Source organism: Monodon monoceros, unplaced genomic scaffold (assembly GCF_005190385.1).
Source record: "Monodon monoceros isolate NGI ecotype Baffin Bay Population unplaced genomic scaffold, NGI_Narwhal_1 Super_Scaffold_19, whole genome shotgun sequence".
Taxonomy (NCBI): Eukaryota; Metazoa; Chordata; class Mammalia; order Artiodactyla; family Monodontidae; genus Monodon; species Monodon monoceros.
This window is the reverse complement of record NW_021703775.1, coordinates 34,794,866-34,820,325: the sequence shown is the minus strand read 5'-3', so window position 1 is coordinate 34,820,325 and position 25,460 is coordinate 34,794,866. Positions and strand designations below refer to the sequence as shown.

The window sequence follows — 25,460 nt, the reverse complement described above, 5'->3', positions numbered from 1 at the left end:
CAAGCAAATAAAAATGGTATTTAGGATATGAACATAAGGAAAAATCACAATATTGGTACCTTTCTCTAAAACATCATGTGATAAATCTAATTTACTAGATTTATCTAAATGCATTATCTAAATGATGCAGAGGAAATTGGACACACCAAACTTTTCTTATGACTTGAAAAAACTGTTGCAAACTTGTTTTTCTCCTTTTATTGGAAAATTTTAATTTCCTGCAAGTGAACATATCTTTTTATGTTTAGTCCAAATTTCTCTTACTTTATATGGACAAATGATTATATACTGTTAATTCATGTAGGCTAAAAGTTATTTTTTGTCGCTAAAAATTCAGGCAGGCTTCCCTTTGGGATCAGAAAAACCCCAGACTGCATTTTGGACTGCATATCGGACTCTTGCTGAGATTCTTGGATTTGAGAGTAATAAAGTATGTGTGTGTGTGCTCGTGCATGTGTGTGTGTTCATTTCAATATTCAGATAATAAATAGGTTCTCTCTCAAAACTCCTACCTTCCAACATTCCTCCCCCAAATAAAATTATTCTCTCCTAATGTCCTCAAAGTCTCCAAATAGCTCACAGCCAACATGGAACATGTTCCTATTTTAAACCTGTGAATGGCACACAATTTGAAGGCCTGGGCTTTCACTCAAAAGATTTGTAGGCCCCAAATGCTGGCTCTGACATTTTAGATATATTTGGAAAATGTCAAAGACAAGCTAGTTAAGATTTTAATGTTTTAAAGGAGTATGCTTGTACACCACAGAATGCAGCCTATATATTCTCAGTATTAGTCCAACCAACATGAGTGCCAGCAGTTATTTTGGAACTTTAAAAAATACTGAATAATGAGAGAAGTGGAAAACTCATGAAGAGAAAATTTAGATTGTGTTTCCATCCCTATCGATTTATTTACTCATGGAATAATTACTTGTATTTTTGTACCTCAAATTTCATGCATTCATTCTTTCACCAAATACTTATTGGGCATCTACTATGGTGCTAGGCTATGGACACAAAGATTAATTAGCCATGTTCCCAACCCAGAAAAAGTTTATAATCAAGTGAATAGATAAGTGCAATAAAATTTTATAGGCACTTTTCTAGAATGATGTTCAGGGAATAGTGAGAGTGTAGACGGGGGAATAATCAATTTTTCATGAGAATGCAGTCAGAAAACACTTCTAAGAGGAGTTGGTGGTTGAGCTGAGTCCTGAAAAATGAGAAGGTGTTCATCAGGTAAGTAAGGACATTTCAGTATAAGTAGCACTTTAAGAATAGACATGGAAAAATGAAATAGCAGGGCCTATTTAGAGAACTACAAGCCGTTCAGTATGGCCAGATCATAGGGTGTAACATGGGCACCCTGAATGTTGAGGTTGGGGGAATTTTCTGGCATCAGATCACAAAAGTCATTGTATGCCATGCCGTGCCATGCCAAGAAGTTTGGCAATGAGGAACTGTTGAAAGATTTTAAACAGAGGAGTGACATAAATCATATTTATCTTTGAGCATGGTGATCAGTTAAGAGAATATGCAATAATTCAGGTTAGAAATGATGGACAAACTAAATAGCTGTGGAGCATGAAAAGAAGAGAACAGATACCAAAGACATTTAAGAGGCAGACTGAACAGGACTTGATGGCTGATTGGATGTGGGAGGTAAAAGGAAAAGGAGGGAAGAATAATGTGGAGGTTTCTGACTGTGTAACTGGGCATTACATATTGGAGTTATTCATTAGTATAGTGAACACTAGAGGAGAAGCAACTTTGTAGAGAAGGATAATGATGAATTTCATTTTGGACAGGTAAGCTTGAAATGAATTCTATGATAACCAGTAAACATAAGATAAATATTTAGGACTCATCCCATCACTGAATCCAAGAATGTGGGTAAGATCACCCAGGAAGAGTGTGTAGAGTAATGATGATGACAGTATTTAATATTTACTGCATTATTAAGATCTTATTTGTGCCAAGCAACTGCTGTATAATATTTCATTTAATCTTTGCTACCACCCTATAAGATAAGTACTTGCAATGGTTAATTTTATGTGTCAACTTCACTGGGCTAATGGAATGTCCAGATATTTGGTTAAACATTATTCTCGCTTTCAGCAGAAGCTCTGCAAGCCAGAAGGGAGTGGCAGGACATATTTAAAGTGATGACGGAGAAAAATCTACAACCAAGATGACTCTACCCAGCAAGGATCTCATTCAGATTTGATGGAGAAATTAAAACCTTTACAGACAAGCAAAAGCTGAGAGAGTTCAGCACCACCAAACCAGCTTTACAACAAATGCCAAAGGAACTTCTCTACACAAGAAACACAAGAGAAGGAAAAGACCTACAATAACAAACCCAAAACAATTAAGTAAATGGGAATAGGAACATACATATTGATAATTACCTTAAATGTAAATGGATTAAATGCTCCCACCAAAAGACACAGACTGGCTGAATGGATACAAAAACAAGACCCGTATATATGCTGTCTACAAGAGACCCACTTCAGACTTAGCGACACATACAGACTGAAAGTGAGGGGAAGGAAAAAGATACTCCATGCAAATGGAAATCAAAAGAAAGCTGGAGTGGCAATTCTCATATCAGACAAAATAGACTTTAAAATAAACAATATTACAAGAGACAAAGAAGGACACTATATAATGATCAAGGGATCGATCCAAGAAGAAGATATAACAATTGTAAATATTTATGCACCCAACATAGGAGCACCTCAATACATAAGGCAAATGCTAACAGCCATAAAAGGGGAAATCGACAGTAACACAATCATAGTAGGGGACTTTAACACCCCACTTTCACCAATGGACTGATCATCCAAAATGAAAATAAATAAGGAAACACAAGCTTTAAATGATACATTAAACAAGATGGACTTAATTGATATTTATAGGACATTCCATCCAAAAACAACAGAATACACATTTTTCTCAAGGGCTCATGGAACATTCTCCAGGATAGATCATATCTTGGGTCACAAATCAAGCCTTGGTAAATTTAAGAAAATTGAAATCGTATCAAGGATCTTGTCCAACCACAACACTATGAGACTAGATATCAATTACAGGAAAAGATCTGTAAAAAATACAAACACACGGAGGCTAAACAATACACTACTTAATAACAAAGAGATCACTGAAGAAATCAAAGAGGAAATAAAAACATACCTAGAAACAAATGACAATGGAGACACGACGACCCAAAACCTATGGGATGCAGCAAAAGCAGTTCTAAGACGGAAGTTTATAGCAATACAATCCTACCTTAAGGAACAGGAAACATCTCAAAAAAACAACCTAACCTTGCACTTAAAGCAATTAGACAATGAAGAACAAAAAACCCCCAAATTTAGCAGAAGGAAAGAAATCATAAAGATCAGATCAGAAATAAATGAAAAAGAAATGAAGGAAACGATAGCAAAGATCAATAAAACTAAAATCTGGTTCTTTGAGAAGATAAACAAAATTGATAAACCATTAGCCAGACTCAACAAGAAAAAAAGGGAGAAGACTCAAATCAATAGAATTAGAAATGAAAAAGGAGAAGTAACAACTGACACTGCAGAAATACAAAGATCATGAGAGATTATTACAAGCAACTCTATGCCAATAAAATGGACAACCTGGAAGACATGGACAAATTCTTAGAAATGCACAACCTGCCAAGACTGAACCAGGAAGAAATAGAAAATATGAACAGACCAATCACAAGCACTGAAATTGAAACTGTGATTAAAAATCTTCCAACAAACAAAAGCCCAGGACCAGATGGCTTCACAGGCGAATTCTATCAAACATTTAGAGAAGAGCTAACACCTATCCTTCTCAAACTCTTCCAAAATATAGCAGAGGGAGGAACACTCCCAAACTCATTCTATGAGGCCAACATCACCCTGATACCAAAACCAGACAAAGATGTCACAAAGAAAGAAAACTATAGGCCAATATCACTGAGGAACATAGATGCAAAAATCCTCAACAAAATACTAGCAAACAGAATCCAACAGCACATTAAACGGATCATACACCATGATCAAGTGGGATTTATTCCAGGAATGCAAGGATTCTTCAGTATACACAAATCAATCAACGTGATACACCATATTAACAAATTGAAGGAGAAAAACCATATGATCATCTCAATAGATGCAGAAAAAGCTTTTGACAAAATTCAACACCCATTTATGATAAAAACCCTCCAGAAAGTAGGCATAGAGGGAACTTTCCTCAACATAATAAAGGCCATTTATGACAAACCCACAGCCAACATCATCCTCAATGGTGAAAAACTGAAACCATTTCCTCTAAGATCAGGAACAAGCCAAGGTTGCCCACTCTCACCACTCTTATTCAACATAGTTTTGGAAGTTCTAGCCATAGCAATCAGAGAAGAAAAAGAAATAAAAGGAATCCAAATTGGAAAAGAAGTAAAGCTGTCACTGTTTGCAGATGACATGATACTATACATAGAGAATCCTAAAGATGCTACCAGGAAACTACTAGAGCTGATCAATGAATTTGGTAAAGTAGCACGATACAAAATTAATGCACAGAAATCTCTGGTATTCTTATACACTAATGATGAAAAATCTGAAAGTGAAATTAAGAAAACACTCCTATCTACCATTGCAACAAAAAGAATAAAATATCTAGGAATAAACCTACCTAAGGAGACAAAAGACCTGTATGCAGAAAATTATAAGACACTGATGAAACAAATTAAAGATGATACAAATAGATGGAGAGATATACCATGTTCTTGGATTGGAAGAATCAACATTGTGAAAATGACTCTACTACCCAAAGCAATCTACAGATTCAATGTAATCCCTATCAAACTACCACTGGCATTTTTCACAGAACTAGAACAAAAAATTTCACAATTTGTATGGAAACACAAAAGACCCCGAATAGCCAAAGCAATCTTGAGAACGAAAAATGGAGCTGGAGGAATCAGGCTCCCTGACTTCAGACTATACTACAAAGCTACAGTAATCAAGACAGTATGGTACTGGCACAAAAACAGAAATATAGATCAATGGAACAGGATAGAAAGCCCAGAGATAAACCCACGCACATATGGTCACCTTATCTTTGATAAAGGTGGCAAGAATATACAGTGGAGAAAAGATAGCCTCTTCAATAAGTGGTGCTGGGAAAATGGGACAGATACATGTAAAAGAATGAAATTAGGACACTCCGTAACACCATACACAAAAATAAACTCAAAATGGATTAAAGACCTAAATGTAAGGCCAGACACTATCAAACTCTTAGAGGAAAACATAGGCAGAACACTCTATGACATAAATCACAGCAAGATCCTTTTTGACCCACCTCCTAGAGAAATGGAAATAAAAACAAAAATAAACAAATGGGACCTAATGAAACTTCAAAGCTTTTGCACAGCAAAGGAAACCATAAACAATACCAAAAAACAACCCTCAGAATGGGAGAAAATATTTGCAAATGAAGCAACTGACAAAGGATTAATCTCCAAAACTAACAAGCAGCTCATGCAACTCAATATCAAGAAAACAAACAACCCAATCCAAAAATGGGCAGAAGACCTAAATAGACATTTCTCCAAAGAAGATATACAGATTGCCAACAAACACATGAAAGAATGCTCAACATCATTAATCATTAGAGAAATGCAAATCAAAACTACAATGAGATATCATCTCACACCAGTCAGAATGGCCATCATCAAAAAATCTAGAAACAATAAATGCTGGAGAGGGTGTGCAGAAAATGGAACACTCTTGCACTGTTGGTGGGAATGTAAATTAATACAGCCACTATGGAGGACAGTATGGAGGTTCCTTAAAAAACTACACATAGAACTACCATACGACCCAGCAATCCCACTACTGGGCATATACTCTGAGAAAACCATAATTCAAAAAGAGTCGTGTACCAAAATGTTCATTGCAGCTCTATTTACAATAGCCAGGACACGGAAGCAACCTAAGTGTCCATCAACAGATGAATGGATAAAGAAGATGTGGCACATATATACAATGGAATATTACTCAGCCATAAAACGAAACGAAATTGAGTTTTTTGTAGTGAGATGGATAGACCTAGAGTCTGTCATACAGAGTGAAGTAAGTCAGAAGGAGAAAAACAAATACCGTATGCTAACACATATATATGGAATCTAAGGAAAAAAAAGTGTCCTGAAGAACCTAGGGGTAAGACGGGAATAAAGACACAGACCTACTAGAGCATGGACTTGAGGATATGGGGAGGGGGAAGGGTAAGCTGTGACAAAGTGAGAGAGTGTCATGGACATATATACACTACCAAACATAAAGTAGATAGCTAGTGGGAAGCAGCCGCATAGCACAGGGAGATCAGCTCGGTGGTTTGTGACCACCTAGAGCGGTGGGATAGGGAGGGTGGGAGGGAGGGAGATGCAAGAGGGAAGAGATATGGGAACGTATGTATATGTATAACTGATTCACTTTGTTATAAAGCAGAAACTAACACACCATTGTAAAGCAATTATACTCCAATAAAGATGTTAAAAATATATATATATATATATTTGTAGTGTTTTTTTAATACTGTTTAGCTACATATGCATTTAGGTTGTTCTATCGTTATTTCCTATTTTCCCATTATAATTAAAATTAATTTTTTAAAACACCAAAAAAACCACACATTATTCTGGGTGTGTCTTTGAGGGTGTTTTTGCATCAGATTAACATTTTAATTGGTAGACTGAGTAAAGGCCCTAATCTTCTTTACATTAGGGTCCTCCCTAACGTGTGGGCCCCATCCAATAAGTTGAAGGCCAATTTGTATAGAACAAAAAGGCTGACCCTTCTGCAAATAAGGAGGCTTTTCCTCCTGCCTGTCTGCCTTGAGCATGGACATTGAACTTTCCCTGACTTTGAACTCAAACTGAAACATTGGCTCTTCCTGGGTCTTGAAACTGTCAGCTTTCAGACTGGAACTACACCATAAGCTCTCCTGGGTCTCCAGCTTGCTGACAGCACATCTTAGGACTTGTCAACTTCCATAACTGTGTAAGCCAAATATCTTTGTGTGTGTGTGTGTGTGTGTGTGTGTGTGTGTATTATTGGTTCTGTTTCTCTGGAGAACCCTAACTAATACAATACTTTAACTTTGAATAAACCGGGGCTTATAGGCCTGAGGTTACTGAACTATACAAAATTGTGAATCTAGAATTCATATCCAGATTGTCTGAGCTCAGAGCTTGATCCCTGAGAACCAGGGAAAAAATCTTGAGGAATACCAACATTAAGGGCTGGCAAGAGGAAGAAAGAGATTCATGAAGGAAACAGAAGGAATAGCAGAGAACTAGGAAGAAACCCATTATGCATTATCATGGACTCCAAAGGAGTAAAGTGTTTTAGAATGGGGGAGGTTGGGTAAAATGAAGTTTGAAAAAACCCATTACATTTGGCAGCTAAGACGTCCCTAGTGTCTTTTTCCAAAGCAGTATCTTTTGGAGTATTTCAATATTTACAGTGAAAGGATATAAGAAATTTAAAAATATTTTATCAAAAATTTTAATTTTCTTATTCAAGATTAAAACCTGATAAAAGAAAAAAATAATAAAAGATTAGATCTGGGTCTAACCAACAAATTACTTACAGTTGAAAAACCAATGCTTTATATATTCAGACCAGTTAAGGATTATAATTAATATATGATTCTAAATCTTTGAGATATTCCATTATTAATTTATTGACTTTAATAGATACATTACTGTGGAAAATTTGTCTATAAGATTGTAGATATCTTTTTCAGATAAGGTTTCATAGAAAAGGACAGTACCTCTGACTGTGATAGAGGAAATGGGAATCTTTTTGCAAAACAAAATACTCTTGCAAAACTACAGATGGTAAATGAGTGTTCTTTAAAACAAATTAAGATATTTTCTAAATCTAAGAGTTTACAAAACAAAACCAATGGATGTGACAATGTCCTTAATTGATTCTTCCCTGTTTTTCCTCCACCACCCCTTTCCTAGCTTCCATTGATCTACTCACGTTTTCCTTATTTCCCCCCATTTTATCCTTCTCATAACATGGTTCCCAGTTAGTGGTGTCACCGATCTCTTAGGGGGCATTTAGAAATGTGTGTGGTCATTTTTTGTTTTTCACAATGACTGAGCACTGCTATTGGCATTTCACAGGCAGGCCAGGATTACTGCACAAAGGAGAAATGTCTTACTCAAAATGCCAACCGCATTGACTGGTTAGGTGGTTATACATTCCATATCCATCATTCCAATGGTTACTCTTAGATTTTTAATAAGGTATACTTATTTAATCAACATTTTAAAGCAGTTCCCAAACAATACAAGGAATTCAGAAAGATTCTGATCATACCCTGCCTGCCCCACCTTCCATATTATTGTTTTTAGTACTACCTTGTTCTTAACTCCCTAAAAGTCAGCTGTCATTATTATTTTTTTTACAATAAATTCTTATTTATATTTATGTATCTACATTCTCACTAACCTCTATTTTCTGTCATTTTCATTTTAGCTATTCTAGTGAGTATGTAGAATCCCACTGTGTTTTTTATTTCCATTTCCCTGATGGTTAGAGCAACTTTTTGTAAGAATATTGGCCATTTGGGAATCCTTTCTTTGAAGAGTTTAAGTTAAAATCTTGCCCATTTTCCGATTACAATTTCTTTTTATTATTAATAGAAATTCTTTATATATTCTAGTTATAAGTCCTTTATCATATATATATGTATATATGTGTATATTGTATACATATATATGTATATAATATTTTTACTACCTGGACTAGTTTTTATGAAAGTTTCTCAACTTGAGAGTCTCTTATCACAAAGGTAGTATAAATCCAGACCCTATAGTCACCAATTATGGAGCTTTGGGTTTAGATTTCTCCAAGGAGAATTTTTTTCTCTACTCAGAGCTCAGAATAGAAAACAAACTGCTTGCTACTTGTCTAGTCTGGTAGACAAAACTTTTCTAGCTCCTTTTCACTGATTGTGCAGCTATTTAGAAGTCCTGGCATTAGCAGGAGTCCCAGTTCTAACCCTTGCACTGCAGGTGGGAGGGCACATCTCCTGTCCCCATGTGGGCATTGAAACCCTGGCCCCCAGCCCCTCAGGCCTAGATTCAGGTCTCTGACTTTGAGTCCCTTCCCCTGATACAACATTTTTTTTTCTGGCAGCAGGAATTTCTCTTTCTCTCAAGCTTCATTTTTGTTTCTGTTGTTACATTTATCCAGCATGTCTATATATTTGTATCAGAAAAGGTGGCTCCAATTAGCTCAGTCTGCCATGATAGAGGAACCTATTTTTCATTATTTTTGAAAACGATTTCAAATACTTAGCCATATACCATTACTTTTTTTTTTTTTTTTCCCCTGCGGTACGCAGGCCTCTCACTGTTGTGGCCTCTCCCATTGCGGAGCACAGGCTCCGGACGCGCAGGCTCAGCGGCCATGGCTCACGGGCCCAGCCGCTCCGCGGCATGTGGGATCCTCCTGGACCGGGGCACGAACCCGTGTCCCCTGCATCGGCAGGCGGACTCTCAACCACTGCGCCACTAGGGAAGCCCTATACCATTACTTTTAAGAACACATCCAACTTTCTAAAATACTACTTCATTAGTATTTAAGTAAAAAAAAAAACACGTTGACTGTTAAACATTACAGTCTCAGGTGGTACTATAGAAACTCTTGTTACATGGTTAGGGAATACTGGGAAGCCAGGGTAGGGTTGGGAGAGGGTTTTGGGTAAAGAATCATATTTAAATTTGGTAAGTTATAGGACTATAATCTCATGATACTCACTTTAATTCTCCCTATTTCATCCTCCCAGCTAGGTAGGTGCCCCATAACCCAATCTTCCATGTTTGTTTCCTCTAGTCCTCTGAGTTACTTTAATAAGTAAAGTAGAAAGTTACTCCTTAAACTCCTCAGTTTTTTTGGTTTCTGTTTGTGTGTTTGTTTGTTTTAATCTCTTTGTAAACTTAAGTACAGGAATCCTGGACTTTGCCAATAGAAATTTCCTATTTGAGTTCTGCCTCTCTGAGGATTGATTCTTCGCAACTACCTCTCTTGAACTGGTACTGCTTTAATATTTTCTCACATAATTCCCCCATGCAGTTTCACATCCTGCCTTAATCATTTGTGTCTCCTGCTTGTCCTGCCTCCACAGTTACCTCTCAGAGCTCAGTTTCTTCACAACCCCACCCCACTGTGTCACCATGCAAAGCTCCCAGCCTCCCAACCTGAGTCACCATACGCCCCCTTCTAGTGTTACCAGCCCAGGCTCCTGTCCCCAATCTACCCCGTCTCTTCTCAGATAGAATCAGCATTGCACATTAGTAGAGATACAGTTCCATCCATTTGACTAGACTTAGCCAGCCTGGAGTTTTTCAATTTATGGGAGTACTTTTTTTAAAATGTAGTACTTGGAAATCTTTTTATTACAGAAAATTTCAAATATACAGAATGACAGAGAGTAGTCTAACGAACCCCATGTACCCATCATCCAGCTTCAACAATTTTCAACTCCTGGTCAATCTCATTTTATCTCTACCTCTACCACACCCACTGGTTTATTTCAAAACAAATCCCAGATGCCATATAATTTCATCTGTATTTCCATATGTGTCTCTTAAAAAGTGGGATTCTTTATTTTAAGAACATAACTATAATGCAATTATCACACCTAAAAATACCCTCTCTTGAATATTTCCTTAATATTCTCAAATATCCAGACAGTTTTTATGAACTGAGATCCAAAAAAGAATATAAATGCCATTGGTTGTTATATTTCTTAAGTTTCTCTCTATTAAAAAAAAAAAACATAAAACCTTTGTGTTATGGAAATTTCCAAACATATACAAAGTAAGCAGTATAATATATGTACTCAACACCCAGCTTCAACAATGATCAACAGTCTGTCATTCTTGTATCATCTATACCTCCACCTACTCTCCAATTTCCATTCAATTATTTTTTACAGTCTTTTGAGGTAAAATGTGCATGTATTTAAATATACAAATCCTAGTTGTACAGTTTTGACAAACGGATATATGTATGTAAACCTCTGTCATCACACAGGACATTTCCCTCTCCCTAGATGGTTCCCCTGCACCTCTTACCTCCTCCCTGGCAATCACAACTTTGATTGTTTTAAGCCTTAGATTAGTGCCTGTTCTAGAACTTTATACTATTTTATGTTCAGCTTCTTCTCAGTATAATGCCTGTGAAATTCATCCTTGTTGTTGGATCAATCTGTTTCTTATAATTGCTATCACTATTACATATGTTTATCTTTTCTCCTGTTGATGACATTTGCTTAATGCAAAGTTTTGGCTAATGAGAATAAAGCTGCTAAGAACATTATTGTATAAAACTACCAGTGATTATTAAGTCTCTTTTAAGCTCCAAGTTGTGTGTGTGTGTGTGCATGCATGCGCGCGTGTGTGTATGGCAGTTGTTAGTTGTTAAAGAATCCAGGTAATTTGTCCAGTAGAATCTCTCGTCTGGATTCTGCTGATTGCATCCACATATATTTCACATATTCCTCTGTCCTTTGCATTTTCTGCAAATTAGTAGTTAGATCTAGAGGCATAATCAGATTCAGGTTCAATTTTGTCAGGACTATCAAAGGGGGTGCTGTGCACTTCCATTAGAAGATTCGTAGTGATTGATGTTCTTTTATTTGCCACTGTAACTCTGGGATAGATTTCTAGAAATACAATTGTTGGATCAAAAGATAAATATATATATAACATCGCTAGATTTAACTTACAGGACTTTTCAGGGGCTTATACACTATAATATGCTGTTTAGTGAGGTATTAGCCAGTTGCAGTAATTTTACTACATGGAAAAATACACACACACACACACACACGCACCATTGAATCTCATTACTGGTAATAGTTATGTTTGATAAAGTCACTGTGAACACTGAACTAGCAAATACTGAATGATTGCTCTTAGAGGAAATACAAGGTTAAGTTCCTGCGAGTGTCCGGTCCCAACATTTTAGTCAACTGATCAGTACATAACCATGTTTTATGTGTACTTCTGTTTAAAAACACATTATTTAATATGTATTGTTGATTCATTAACATTGAACTCACAGTCAACAGCACTACAACTCATGCCGAATGAAGCTTGTACTAACACATATCTTCTCCAAAGGCAACATCACAGTTTCTTGCACTTAGGAACACTAGACAGCACCTCAGCACTACATTTGTGGGTTGTTTTAGACATTGAAATCACCAACAAAAAGCACAAAAATGTGAAAAATTTGTCACTAAATGGACCACAAAAAGGACACCTGTTGACAGTGTGAGAGTTGAAACAAGAAGGCAGAGCATTGCCTTTCTCAGTCTTAGGTACTAATGTGAGCACCAGGTGACTCAAATTTTGTCTGTTCTTCATACGTTCATGAATGATCTGCAAATCACTATGAGTATTGAATTGGGGGTTACAAGTAAATTTTAGTGAGTAAGCAAATTCACAAATATGTACTCCACGAATAATAAGGATCAACTGTATATATAAAACAGGATTGTCATCTCTTCCGAATCCCCAGAATTTGGGCAGATAAAAAGAATAATAAATTTCCTATTTTCAGCAAACTTGATGGGACTATATTCCCATGAGTCTTGGGCTTGATTTGTTGTCCCACCCTCAAATATGTGTAGATTTAAGGGTTATCATGACTCACTGTGATAGAAGATGTAAATATATTGGGTTTTAGATATGCTGACATTTTTACTAAAAAAGAATCCTATCTAGGCGACAAAAAAATATCATATGTAGAGGTAGAAATGGCATGAGGTCTAGAAAGATAAATATAAAAGTGTCTAAAAAACTAGCCAAATATATGACTTGAAAGAAAGACTGAGAATTGAGTACTTAATTAAGGCAAAAAATCCAGTTCTAAGATATTTCAACGAAGCGGAAATGAGAGACGTACTACCTAATGAGGATGTCTGCTGACTAGAAGAATCACTACTAGATCTACTACTAGAAGTAGAGGTGGGGCACAAACAGAAAAGACTTTGCCTTGCCGATGAAAAGGAAAACAATTCTGACTTGGACTTGAGGGTATATGTATGGGAAACTTTAGTAAGAATAGATCAAGTGATTGCAGAATGCATATGGGAAATTGTCTCAACGTGGGCATGAACCTTAGAGAACAATTTGTTATAAATCTGATTGATTAACTTAGTGGCATTAGATTAGTACAATAAATAAAACTGTATGCCTGTGATTTACATGTTGAGATAGATTTTATTACTCCCAAGACCTCTATAAATTGTAGTCATATGTTTTGTTTTCTACTTCACATACTAAGCCAATGCTGGAGTGAAAACATTACCCGGGATACTACAGGGGATACAGCATATTCTCCAAACATTACCATAACAATTACCCTTTCCCACCTCTACGCACTAGTACCATTTTGGGGGGGAGGTGACAACACTCCCAAGAAAATACACCACTAGACTTTTCCTTTGGTCTCATCCTTAAAATTTCCCTCCAGGTCAGATATCCAGACTAAGGCATTTCCTTGAGTCAAGTCCCAGAGACACTTCTAGTGCTATCTTACTACCCTTGACCACAACACTTGTATCCCTACATCAGAGACTCCAGTTTCCTTCCCAACCTCAACCGGGATTCCCGTAAAACTCTCCTATAATTCCCTCTCTTACACACTCTCACGATAGCCTGTCCTAAGCCATGGTGTGTTAGCCTGGGTCTCCCTTTGTTTATTGGACATCTTGCTTGCACTCACTGGTTTCTCCCTGGATTTAAGAATTTCAGAGACTATATCTGGGAAGTGAAAAAAATAAGATATAGAGGGGAAAATGGTGCTGAAAAAGTCCACCAGTAGTATATACTTTTAAAGAAAGCAACTTGGCTAATAAGATTATCATTACTATGATAGACATCTACATTTTAGTTTCTGACTGGCCAGATTTCACAATATTTAGGAGAATTGTGAAAAGTAATTCTTACCTCCCAGAAGACTAGAATTCAAGAAAGCTCTGTCACTCAGAAGTAGTTTTACTGATTGAGAAGAATAAATTCAGTAAAAAAAAAATCAGTGAAAACCTTGTCTGTACACATGAAGTAGTAGGACTGATATAAAATAAGAAAATAAGCCCTTTTGTAATTGCAGGTTCAGTTTGAACTTTTGTTTACTCCATTTCTAAATTTCATTGTTCAGTTAGAACCCTATGATAACACTTATGAGATTATTTTGCTATCCAAAGCAATTTGCTATCCATTCCTCAACCATAGCTATGACCCTCATCAATTCCAAATTCCAACAGATAATACACTGGAGGGTTAGACTGGGCTAGGGGTTGCTGACAACTAGGTGATATGTAATAAGAAAATCAGAATAGGTCAAATCACTCTGAAGACAGATCCTCATGTAAAGCTGCGAGAGTCACAAAGGGCCTGATTAGTGACCCTGTCACTAATTTGGAGTCAGATCTGAGATTTGGGAATGGTCTTCACTGGCAGTCACTGTTGCCTCTCACCTTCCCCCTTGGAAAAATATCTGCTATGTTGCAATCACTGAGCAAATGCCAAATGCCTTCTGGAATGTTCTGATCCTGCCAGGAATACCCTGTCCCTCAAGCTTTCGTCTGTTCCGTGGGAAAGTTTTGGAATTTCCAGTCTCTAGCCTGCTGCACCTAGATCCTGGGCAACCAAACCTAACAAGTGTGTGGTTCAAGTGGTCCCTTCGATCTCATGGGTAACCAAACATGTCCAGGGAACAGAAGAGAATTATCACATCGATGATAACTTGTGCCTGTTTAGAGCTTATGTGTAACTCTTAACACAGAGGGAAGAAATTGCCATTAGAATTCTGCTGATATTGATACTGATATTATGATCAAGAGTCGAATTATGTCTTGATTGATAAGCATAGGAAGGAACACAGTAAAAACCTTGTTTTATAGGTATAGTGAGATTGATACAAAATAAGAAATAATCCCTTTCATAACTTGAGGTTCACTTGAAACTTTTGTTTATTCAATTTCTAGATTTAATTGAACCATGAGTGTATACCACTTAAGCGATTATTTTGCTCTCCTAAACAATGTTACTATTCACTCCTCAACAATAGCCATCTACCCTCATTTTTTACTCTCCATTTCCAAATTCCAACGGATTATTCAACTAGAGGATTCGATGGAGCTAAGAACTGAAGACACATAGGTGATACTTAAACACAAAGAAATGGAATACATAATGTAAATATCTGACAGTTCTATTCAATTATGAGATGTGTTTGGTGTTAAGATTTAGATTTACAACTGCTGTGAATTTTTACTGATGACATGCTGAATTGTGGCCTTGGCTATTGACACGGTTGGCCATGTGAATAAAAGGCAAACATTTATATGTGACAACACAGGCAAACTGGTTAGCTTATAAGAAACTTAAAATCTATCTCTATAAATAAAACAGAGAAAATGGATTAAAATAACATAGTAAGAAAAAAACATCAGTTATCTCACAGTCCTATATGGTAAAAATGCTAATTATCTTGAGATCATTTATTCAGCAATCAAAATAGGGCCCACTAACCCAGAGGTAAGAATAAAACTTCTGAGCTGCTAGAAAAAGAAAGAAAGGAAAAGAAAAGAAAAAAAAAGGTTTAAAAAGCTATACTAGGGCTTCCCTGGTAGCACAGTGGTTAAGAATCCACCTGCCAATGCAGGGGACATGGGTTCAAGACCTGGTCTGGGAAGATCCCACATGCCATGGAGAAACTAAGCCTGTGCGTCACAACTACCGAAGCCCGCGTGCTTAGAGCCTGTGCTCTGCAACAAGAGAAGCCACCGCAATGAGAAGCCCACCCATCTCAATGAAGAGTAGCCTCCGCTCGCCACAACTAGAGATAGCCTGCGTGCAGCAACGAAGACCCAATGCAACCAAAAAATAAATAAATTTATTTTTTTTAAAAAAAGCTATACTAAAGCTCACAAACTTTATTAGTAGAAATTGGTCTAATACTTAAACTCACTTAAATAAACTTGATTATTTCATTTCTGGGGCCACAGAAGATTAGAAACAATAAATTGTTTTTTTTCTCCAGTCATTACAGACCCTTATATTTATTGTATGTTTACTATGTGGGAGGGATATTTACAGAAATAGCTAATTCGATCCTATGAAGTATGTACTATGAGTCCCCTCATTTCACAGACAAGGAAACTGAGGTGGAGAGAGGTTGATAAATTCGCCCAAGAGCACACAGTAGACATGGATAGGGTCAGGATTCAAACACAGGTATTTTACCAGAGACCACACCGTCAGGTATTCGTGGCAGAGATACAGTGATGAACAGATCTGAGGAGCTTCCTGCTGTCACAGTCTACAAGCGACAAGGAAATGTAAGAGAAGAGAGATGGCAGGAGCAAGAACTGACACACAGCAGAACAAGGAAGGAGGTTGAGGGTTGGCGAGTACCAGACCCTTTACAGTTATTATTTAACTCTCTCTTTGCAACCATTCTGCAAGTTAGCATAAGCACTTTGCTGATAAAGAAACTGAAGCTGTAAAGTTAAATAAATTTCCCCAAATTGCATAACTAGTCAACAGTGGACCTGTGGTTGGAAGCTTAATTTCTTTCTCCTACACGTCACTACTCAAACACAGGCTCATAGACAGCGTTTCAGCCTAGACCACTCTATATGAAAGGAAACAGCCCTGAACACACTACATCAGCCTGTGAGGGCCTTGGGTAATGCATAAAATGGTTAAATGTAAAAATGGTACAATAATGAATGTGTAAAATCGAGACCTGAATAATCGACAACCAGTTACATTATGTTGATTACTCTCTGTCTAAGAAAACGTATGGCATATTTTTAAAAGTCTAAAAATAGACATGGTGAAAATAAAACATTTGTGGATTTAAACAAATGAGCTTCGAGTATCTGGAAATTTTTTGGAATATTTCTTTTCTAATGAAACCAGATAAAGTTTTCTATATTGGGAAATAGTACAAATAGGCATATTAAATAAAGGCTAACACAATTTTGTGTCACAGGGCCCAACAAAAATAGTCCCAATACTTTAATACCAGGTTCGATTATGTGTTAATACTGAATCAGGCAGCATCTAAAAAGTGTTTCTACAAGTTAAGAGAGATTATAATTTATCAGGAATTCAAGGTATTAGGAAGGTAAAATAATTGAATTTCCCCCCATACCATACTTTCGTGAGCAAAAAAGTACACCAGGTATTTTTCAAAGACTTCTGAACTTAAAATTCAGGTATTCAGGGCAAAGTAAACAAAGGGTTTACATTAAAGAACAATATACATGGCATATCTTAAATTCAATGTTTATCTATGTTTCCTACACTTTCCCATGTAGAGTGCTGTATCTCATAATGATAATCATGATCCACAATGTACCCTCTGAGCTATAAAAAGGCAAAAAAGCTAAAAACTACAGTCAGCGTAATTTGGGAGTAATATATTTGTCTCTGTCTTTTAAAAAAATTAGCCAACTATTGCTTAACTCAGCGGTCCCCAACCTTTTTGGAACCGGGGACCGGTTTCATGGAAGACAATTTGTTCATGGATATGGGGGGTTTCAGGTGGTAATGCGAGCGATGGGGAGTGATGGGGAGCAGCAGATGAAGCTTTGCTCGCTCGCCCATCACTCTCCTCCTGCTGTGCTGCCCGGTTTGTAACAGGCCGTGGAGTGGTACCAGTCCGTGGCCCCAGGATTGGGGACCCCTGGCTTAACTAACAGCTTTCAGATAACTCAAATCATTAGTTAGAAGATGTTATTCTCCAGCCTATTCAAGGGAGCATTTGAAAAAAAAAAAAATTATGGAAAGTAGTCCTAGAAATTCAAGAAAATCATGTTTTCATCTATTGCACATTAGTTGTATCGACCTGAATGCTCTTTTAAAGTCGCATGTCCTGCTTAGGTGTTTGGTGTATTTTTAATGAAAAAGTTTAATAATTTAAAAACAGCTCCTAAGAATTTTTCAGTTGGTTAATGATCATAGACAATTCAAACAGACAAAAATACTATTTGTTACTGAATAGCTTTAACATTTTACTGTGTTGCAAGAAAACTATGTGTGGGAGATAATTACTTAATTTAGACCTATACATTTGTGCACTCAAAAGTGGCGCTTTATGTCAATGACAAAAACATAATCATAAATAAAGGTTAAGTTCTGTTCAAGCCCTTTTGCTAATTGTGGGGGGTTTTCAAAAGAAATCAAAGAAATGGATGTAGTTTAAAGTACAAGAGAAAGCAAAACATTTTCTTCCTGAGCTTTCACAAAGTGGAAGATGTGTAGCTACAATTACTTTTTCTAAAATTTCCAAGACAGTTCCAATGTTAATATTACGTTTTGAAACCATGTTAAGCCATTCGCATTGATTTTTGTTTCAAAATGTTTGGACACCAGAGAGGGTAATAGTCTAATATTGATATTTTTAGGAAAATCTTACTTTTACTTTGATTCCTAATGATATTTAGGAACATCAGAGAGTTTGTAAAGGTAGGTCCCACACTCATTTAGAAACTTAGAACATTTAATTAATAAAAAGTAACTGATTTTGAGTAGGTCTTTCTTCTGATGGACTTCAGAAATTTTATGAAATATGATCCAAGTTTATAACAACACAGAGAGACTTACTTATGAAATTTCTTATGCCAAAGATACTCTGATAGTTCTTTCTTCCAGCCTTGGTCTTCATATGGTGCATATACACTGATTAATCTGTAAGTTAAAAAGAGTCCATCATCTATTATTAGGACAGCATTTCAAACATGTAAGAGAATATATTCCTCCTTTTAAAAACATTTACTATCATTATATTTTCTAAGGAATCATTTAAATATTGAATTAGTATGACAGACCTTATCAAAGCAACAATTGACTAATTGGCCTAGAATGGTACTTTGCACACCTAGAAGAGGCTCAGATAGTAGACTCATTAAAAGAACATTATGTCCTGTTTTCTTCCTGTTTAAAGGAAAGGAAGCATTTTAGCAGAAGTATAAAGATAGGACATACCTATTTCTTGCTTATTAAGGAAAATGTTGAAAGGGAACCTTATCTCCACCTGCTTGACATCTTCTCAGAAAAGACTAATCTTTTAATTTCCTTTCCTTTTTCTCCTTACAACTTTTAATTGGTTCACATGTTCTAGACCTCAGGGGTCAATGTCATCTTTCATTTTTAATGTGGCATGTCCTCAATTTCCTAATGCCCATGCACACACAGGTGGTGTGATTTTGATGGCTCATAAGACATACTTGTCTTTGTGTCATACTTGTATTATATATCTTGTGTGACAGTTATGACATACTTCTTACATCTCAAATAAAGATTTAAATTTAATTCTTTTTTGAGATAATGCATATAGATGTCCCCTAAAAATTATACATATATATGTAATAGACACAGAAATTTATATATTAGTGTCATTATTACTGACTCATAGTATGACCCTGAAGGTATTTTTTAATGACAAGACCATACACACGTACAAATGAAGGAAGCTCTTAAACCATCTACATATTCATATAGATTGAATCTAAAAACTGCCACAGAAAGCTCAAGACTCAATTCAAGTCAAGGGACTGGAAATGAGAGCATTTCTTTTTATATTTGATTTCCTGGTGCTGTGTCTTTACATAACTAAGAAATGATGTGAATTCACATAATTATGGCCAACAGCCAAATCTTCCACAAGCACTTGTGAGCATATGTATATAATCATGAATAGATATATTAAAGATTCCTATCTTCGTAATCATAAACTTCTTATGTCTAGACAGAAACAAATACAGTGCAGTGTCTGAGCATTATTTCTGATGTGTGTGATAATAATTTGCAGAGACCACTTAGACCAACTAAAAGTATGTGAATTAAATGTGGTGCTTCTAAACAGAAGCCCTCTCTTTTTCACTCTGGAGAAAATAATTTGCTCTTTTACTTAACTATTTTTCCCCCTATGACTCAAGGGAACCCATGACTTCAATATATTTTTCTTGTAGGTATTTTAAATAATATACTATAAAAATAACATATAGTAAATTCAAATTTAATTAAATAGGGAAATGTTTAAGAGTGCAACTTTTAGACTACACTCGTGAAATTTAGACAACACTCTTTCCTGAAATTTTAGTGAGCTTCAAAATTTATAAATGTTTTGCTCTTTCTTGAATAAAACATTACATCCAACATGTAATTGAAAAATTAAAACTTAACATATCACAATATTACCATCGTGTCTATTCATCATATATGACTTACTACTTTATGTGATTGACCAATTTAATCTGGAAGTGACATGTGGCCTCTATTAGCTGCTTAAGAGAGTCACAATGAGCAGCAACATGGATGCAACTAGAGATTATCATTCTAAGTGAAGTAAGTCAGAAAGAGAAAGACAAATACCATATGATATCACTTATATGCAGAATCTAAAATATGACACAAATGAACCTATCTATGAACCAGAAACAGAATCAGGGACATAGAAAATAGACTGGTGGTTGCCAAGGGGGAGGGGAGTGGGAGAGGGTTGGGTTGAGAGTTTGGGATTAGCAGATGCAAACTGGTGTACATAGAATGGATACACAACAAGGTCCTACTGTATAGCACAGGGAACTATATTCACTATCCTGTGATAAACCATAATGGAAAAGAATATAAAAAAGAATATATATATATATATATATACATATACATATATATAACTGAGTAACCTTGCTGTACACCAGTAATTAATTCAGCACTGTAATTCAACTATACTTCAATAAAAAATAAATTACAAAAAATAGACAGTCACAATAGACTAGATGTTGATTTTTTAAACTTAAAGAGAGCATCAGTGGTTTACTAAATTTTCTGGGCAGAGCAAGACCTTCCGCCATCCTGTATGGTCAAAATTCATTCTCTAGTTATGTCGTTCAACCTTCCTTAGTGTTCACCAGAATGAGAGTCAGCAGCAGCTCGCAAGGCCCCTATTTCACCATCATTCTGTCTCGCTCAGCTCACAGCACTGGTCCTTTTAGCTCTCACCGTCTCTCTCTCTTTCTCTTCCCATTCAAGCTTCCTGAGAGAGGGCTATATTCAGTCCCTCCATTTTCTCATCTCTCATTCACTCCTTTATTATCTCTCTTTTTCCCTTTTAGTAAAATATGCATAACATAAAACTTGCCATTTTAACCATTTCCAAGTGTACAGCTCCGTGGCATTAAGTACATTCACATTATTATGCCACCACCACTGCCACCTGTTTCCAGAACTTTTCCATCTTCTCAAACGAAAACTCTAGACCCACTAAACAATAACTTTCTATTCCTCCTCCCCCGCACCCCAAGAGCCCCTGGCAACCACCATTGCACTTGCTGTCTCTGAGGTTGAGAGCTCTGGGTACCTCATTTAAGGGGAATTATACAGTATTTGTCCTTTGGTGGCTGATAGTCACTTGGCATAATGTCTTCAAGGTTCAGCCCTGTTTCCTTTATTCTCTATTCTCCCACCCTGTCTTCCCCACGTCGCTGAAATATTCCTTGCCAAGGTCACCAGTGATCCCCTATCTACTCCTCTGGAAAATCATCTTTATCTTTCAGTGGCATCAGCTGTACTTGGCACTTCTTAATACTCTCCTCTCTTTTCACTTCCAAGACATCCCTCTCTCCTGATACATTTCTAGCATTTCTTTGTGGGTTCCCCTCCACTTTAAATACTGTTTTTCTTTTGTGTCTATGTACATTCTAGAGCATTCTCCTTGGGTGATCTTGCCCATTCCCATGGCTTCTACTACCATCCACCTGTGGATTCCGACCCTATCTCCAACCTAGATTTCTCTCCTGAGCTCCCAAGGAGGGCAAACACCTGTAGCTGGAGACCTCCACGTGAACGCACTATGGACAACATGTTCAAAACTGAACTTAGCATATTTCCCTCCAGATTTATATAAACAAATGGATGGAACCATCCTCTGAGTCATTTTTTAAAAATTAATTAGGCTGCGTTGGGTCTTCGTTGCTGCGTGCAGGCTTTCTCTAGTTGCGGCAAGCTGGGGCTACTCTTTGTTGCGGTGCATAGGCTTCTCATTGCGGTGGCTGCTCTTGTTGAGGAGCATGGGCTATAGGCGCGTGGGCTTCAGTAGTTGTGGCTTGTGGGCTCTAGAGCACAGGCTCAGTAGTTGTGGCGCAGGGGCTTAGTTGCTCTGCGGCATGTGGGATCTTCCCGGACCAGGGCTCGAACCCGTGTCCCCTGCATTGGCAGGTGTATTCTTAACCACTGTGCCACCAGGGAAGTCCCCTCTGAGTCATTCTTGACTTTTTAATTTTCCCTACCCATAACATTTAATTGATGTCAAAGTTTCTCAGTTTTGTCCACTGAAAATCCCTGGAATATCCATTCTCGCTGCTCCTGCTACTTGTCAATTCAAGTATTATTCTTCTCTATGGATCACTGCCACAGCGTCCTAACGAGTCTGCTTCCCTTCCTCAGTTTCATCCTCTTCTAATATATTCTCCACCTGTTGCCAGAATGATCTTTCTACAAAGCAAATCTGATTATATCACTCTCTGAATAAAAATTTTGAATGTCTTCCCATTGCCATTAGGAAGAAGTCCAAACTCCTTAGCATAGAGCGTCATGCTCTGCATCTAAACCTCAGCGCTTACTGCTTTCCCTTAGGCATTACTCCTTCCTACAGGCGTGACAAACCACCCTGAATGCACTCTCCTCAGGCTGTCATGTCTTTGTACGTGCCCTTCCCCTGGATAACTCCTGCTTGTCCTTTAGGACTCAGCTCCAGGGTCACCTTGTCCAGGAAACCCTCCCTGAAGGTGGGTGAAGTGGATGCAATGGCATGATGCTTGGATTCCTCTACCTCCTCAGGACTAAAACACTTATCCTTCTAACTGCTCAGAGTGTTGGTAGCAGTTTAGATCTCTGCTAAATTTCATTTTGGAGATTACCCTGGGTTGAAGAGCCACTTACTTAAGGTCATGCCTTCCTTCCTAAGGGCAGCGCATACTCAATGATTAGTCACAGAGGTATACAGAAGTATAAAGGCTGGTCCCGTGGCCCCAACTGGGACAATGCTGCAGGCCATCCTAGCCCCATAGTTCTCTCTTGCAAAGGCAGAGGACTTTGTTGCAACTGCATCACAGCCCAACTTATTCTTCTGGCCGGTTCACCTTCTTTCACTTCTTCCTACAGGTGTTGATCATGAGAACAAGCCTTCTGCACATAAATCTCCATCTCAGAGTCTGTTTCACAGGGAACTGAATGGTAACATTAGGTTAGGACTCTCAACACCACTTGCTTATTCCTATCATAGCTCTTATGCCACGATATCATCATTGTCTGTTTACTCGTGGGGCTATGCCTAAATATAGTGAGCAGCTTGAGAACAGGGATTTTCAATCTTGTCTTTTCATCTCCACTTCCTTTTTATCCTCACTCATTAAATCTTTTTGAATAAGTGAATGCATAAATGAATGCATGAGATCACCGTCTTTAAAACCCTTGGGGGCTTTCCTAAAATCAGTTCAATCCTGCCTGAATCTTATTTCTTCTAGGAATAGCCCCAGAAAATCTGGAATGTCTCTCCCAGAATGTATTTTAGGCTTGCTGCTGCTTCTGCTTCGTGAAATTGTTAAAGCATGAATTTGGAGATCTGGATTTATTAACCTGGAATGAATACTCAGTCATCATAACTGTGTGACTTTGGGAAAATCATATAACCTCTTCATGTCTTGGTTGTATCAGTTGGAAAATAGTAAATCTAGACCATAGATATTGCTTGGTGATAAATGAGATAATGTCTGTGTGAAGCAATGGTACATAGTAGATACTCAGTAAATTTTAACTCTCTTTTTTTCTTTTTAGATTTAACTTACTCTTTTTCTAATAATCTGCAAAGAAATGAATTACAGTAGTTTGGTCCTACTGAGATGATCTCATTAGCTCTCATTACCTTCTCCCTCCCCCTTACCACACGGCAAAAATCCATCATCCTCTGCTACTATTTTTATTTTAGAAGGAAAAAAGAAGGGCTGCTGAAAGCATCTACTCAACAGTGCAAGTCCCTGCTTGCTGTAAGTTTTGCTATTTATCATGAGGCATCAAATTTGCTAGTGGCATGAGGTGTGGCTGGGTGTGTCTGAGAGTGAATCAAAGTGAATAAATGACATGAATGTAACACTACCTGATGGGTTTCCGTGAAGTGTGTGAAGGGCTAAAATGATTAAAATAAGGCACGAAGAAAAGGTTAAACATACGGTAGCAAGGTATCCCGTATGTTAAGTACCTGATTCACCCGTATTTCCAGTTTTCTTCTCAGTACTTGGAAAATCCCATTTCTCAGCTTCCTTGCAGTTGAGTGGACAATGTGATAAGCTCTGGCCAATGGCTGTTAGTAGAAGTAATAGATCACATGTAGGAGAAGAATTTAAAAGCCAGTGATGAGTTTTCAGCTAGAAGTCTGGAATGTTGAAGGATATAGGCCCTAGACATTCTCCTAGATCTGGAGCAGATTCTGTGAAGAGTGAATTAATCTGTTGTGTTAAACTACTGAGATGTTCGTGTTCCTGTTACCACCACAAAACTTAGCCAGTTCTGACCAATGCACTGGAGCTCAAGAAAACTCAGGATAAATCTGAATAAACAAAACATCTCAGGAAAAATAGGAACCGTGGCCAGCTGTCTCAGAAAATAGAACTGGAAGGGTATTCAGGGTCTTTGTCAATCTTTACTGTTCCACCACTAAAGTAACTTAGCTTCTCTCTTTGAATCTGCTCCTTTCTGTGTCTGTCTCCTTCTCCCACTTCCAATTGCCAGTTGCCTTTCTTTGCATCATTGTGTCTCTGCATCTCTGTATCATTCGTCTTTCAAAGAGATAGAACTCGGTCCAATTTGGACAACCATCAGAAAGAACTCTTGTACCAGATTACTTTGTAGGCTGCTGGGTAGTCTACAAATTGGCTTTCCTTGAGTCAGATGCCCTTCCCTGGTCCAGTGAGCAAAAGCCATGGGATTAGGTCATGAGATACAAAACATGGCCACCCATGTTTAAGGAAAGGCTTGGGATCTCCCCTGACCTTCACACTCCCTACCATCCCCTCATCAGGAACTGTAGGTTAGAGGGCTGTTAGATGGTGCTGCAGATATGGTAGGCATCATGTTGGCTTGCCCAGTAAACTGGGATACAGACCTTTCAGGTCAGTGAGAGAGAGACTGTTACTCCACTGCTGTGCCCACTGGGCATAGAACTAGTTGCACAAGTGCCTTGGCCTTGACCTGGAAATTGACCTGTGACTTCTGGGTCAGGGCAGAATTTTTGTTAAGCTGATGAGACTTCCTAGATGAGAGAGGAAAAGTGGATCCAATGACCCTGGGTCAAATG

At 37.5% G+C, this 25,460-nt stretch overlaps 1 protein-coding gene across 1 annotated transcript in view; it reads right to left on the bottom strand.

Moving 5' to 3' along the window:
* Positions 1–25,460, bottom strand: part of PELI1 (pellino E3 ubiquitin protein ligase 1) — a 138,187-nt gene that overhangs the window by 53,350 nt on the left and 59,377 nt on the right. Inside the window, exon 3 of the mRNA XM_029231849.1 lies at positions 18,716–18,799. The gene's annotated coding sequence lies outside the window, so the exon portion shown is untranslated. The remainder of the gene's footprint in view (positions 1–18,715; positions 18,800–25,460) is intronic.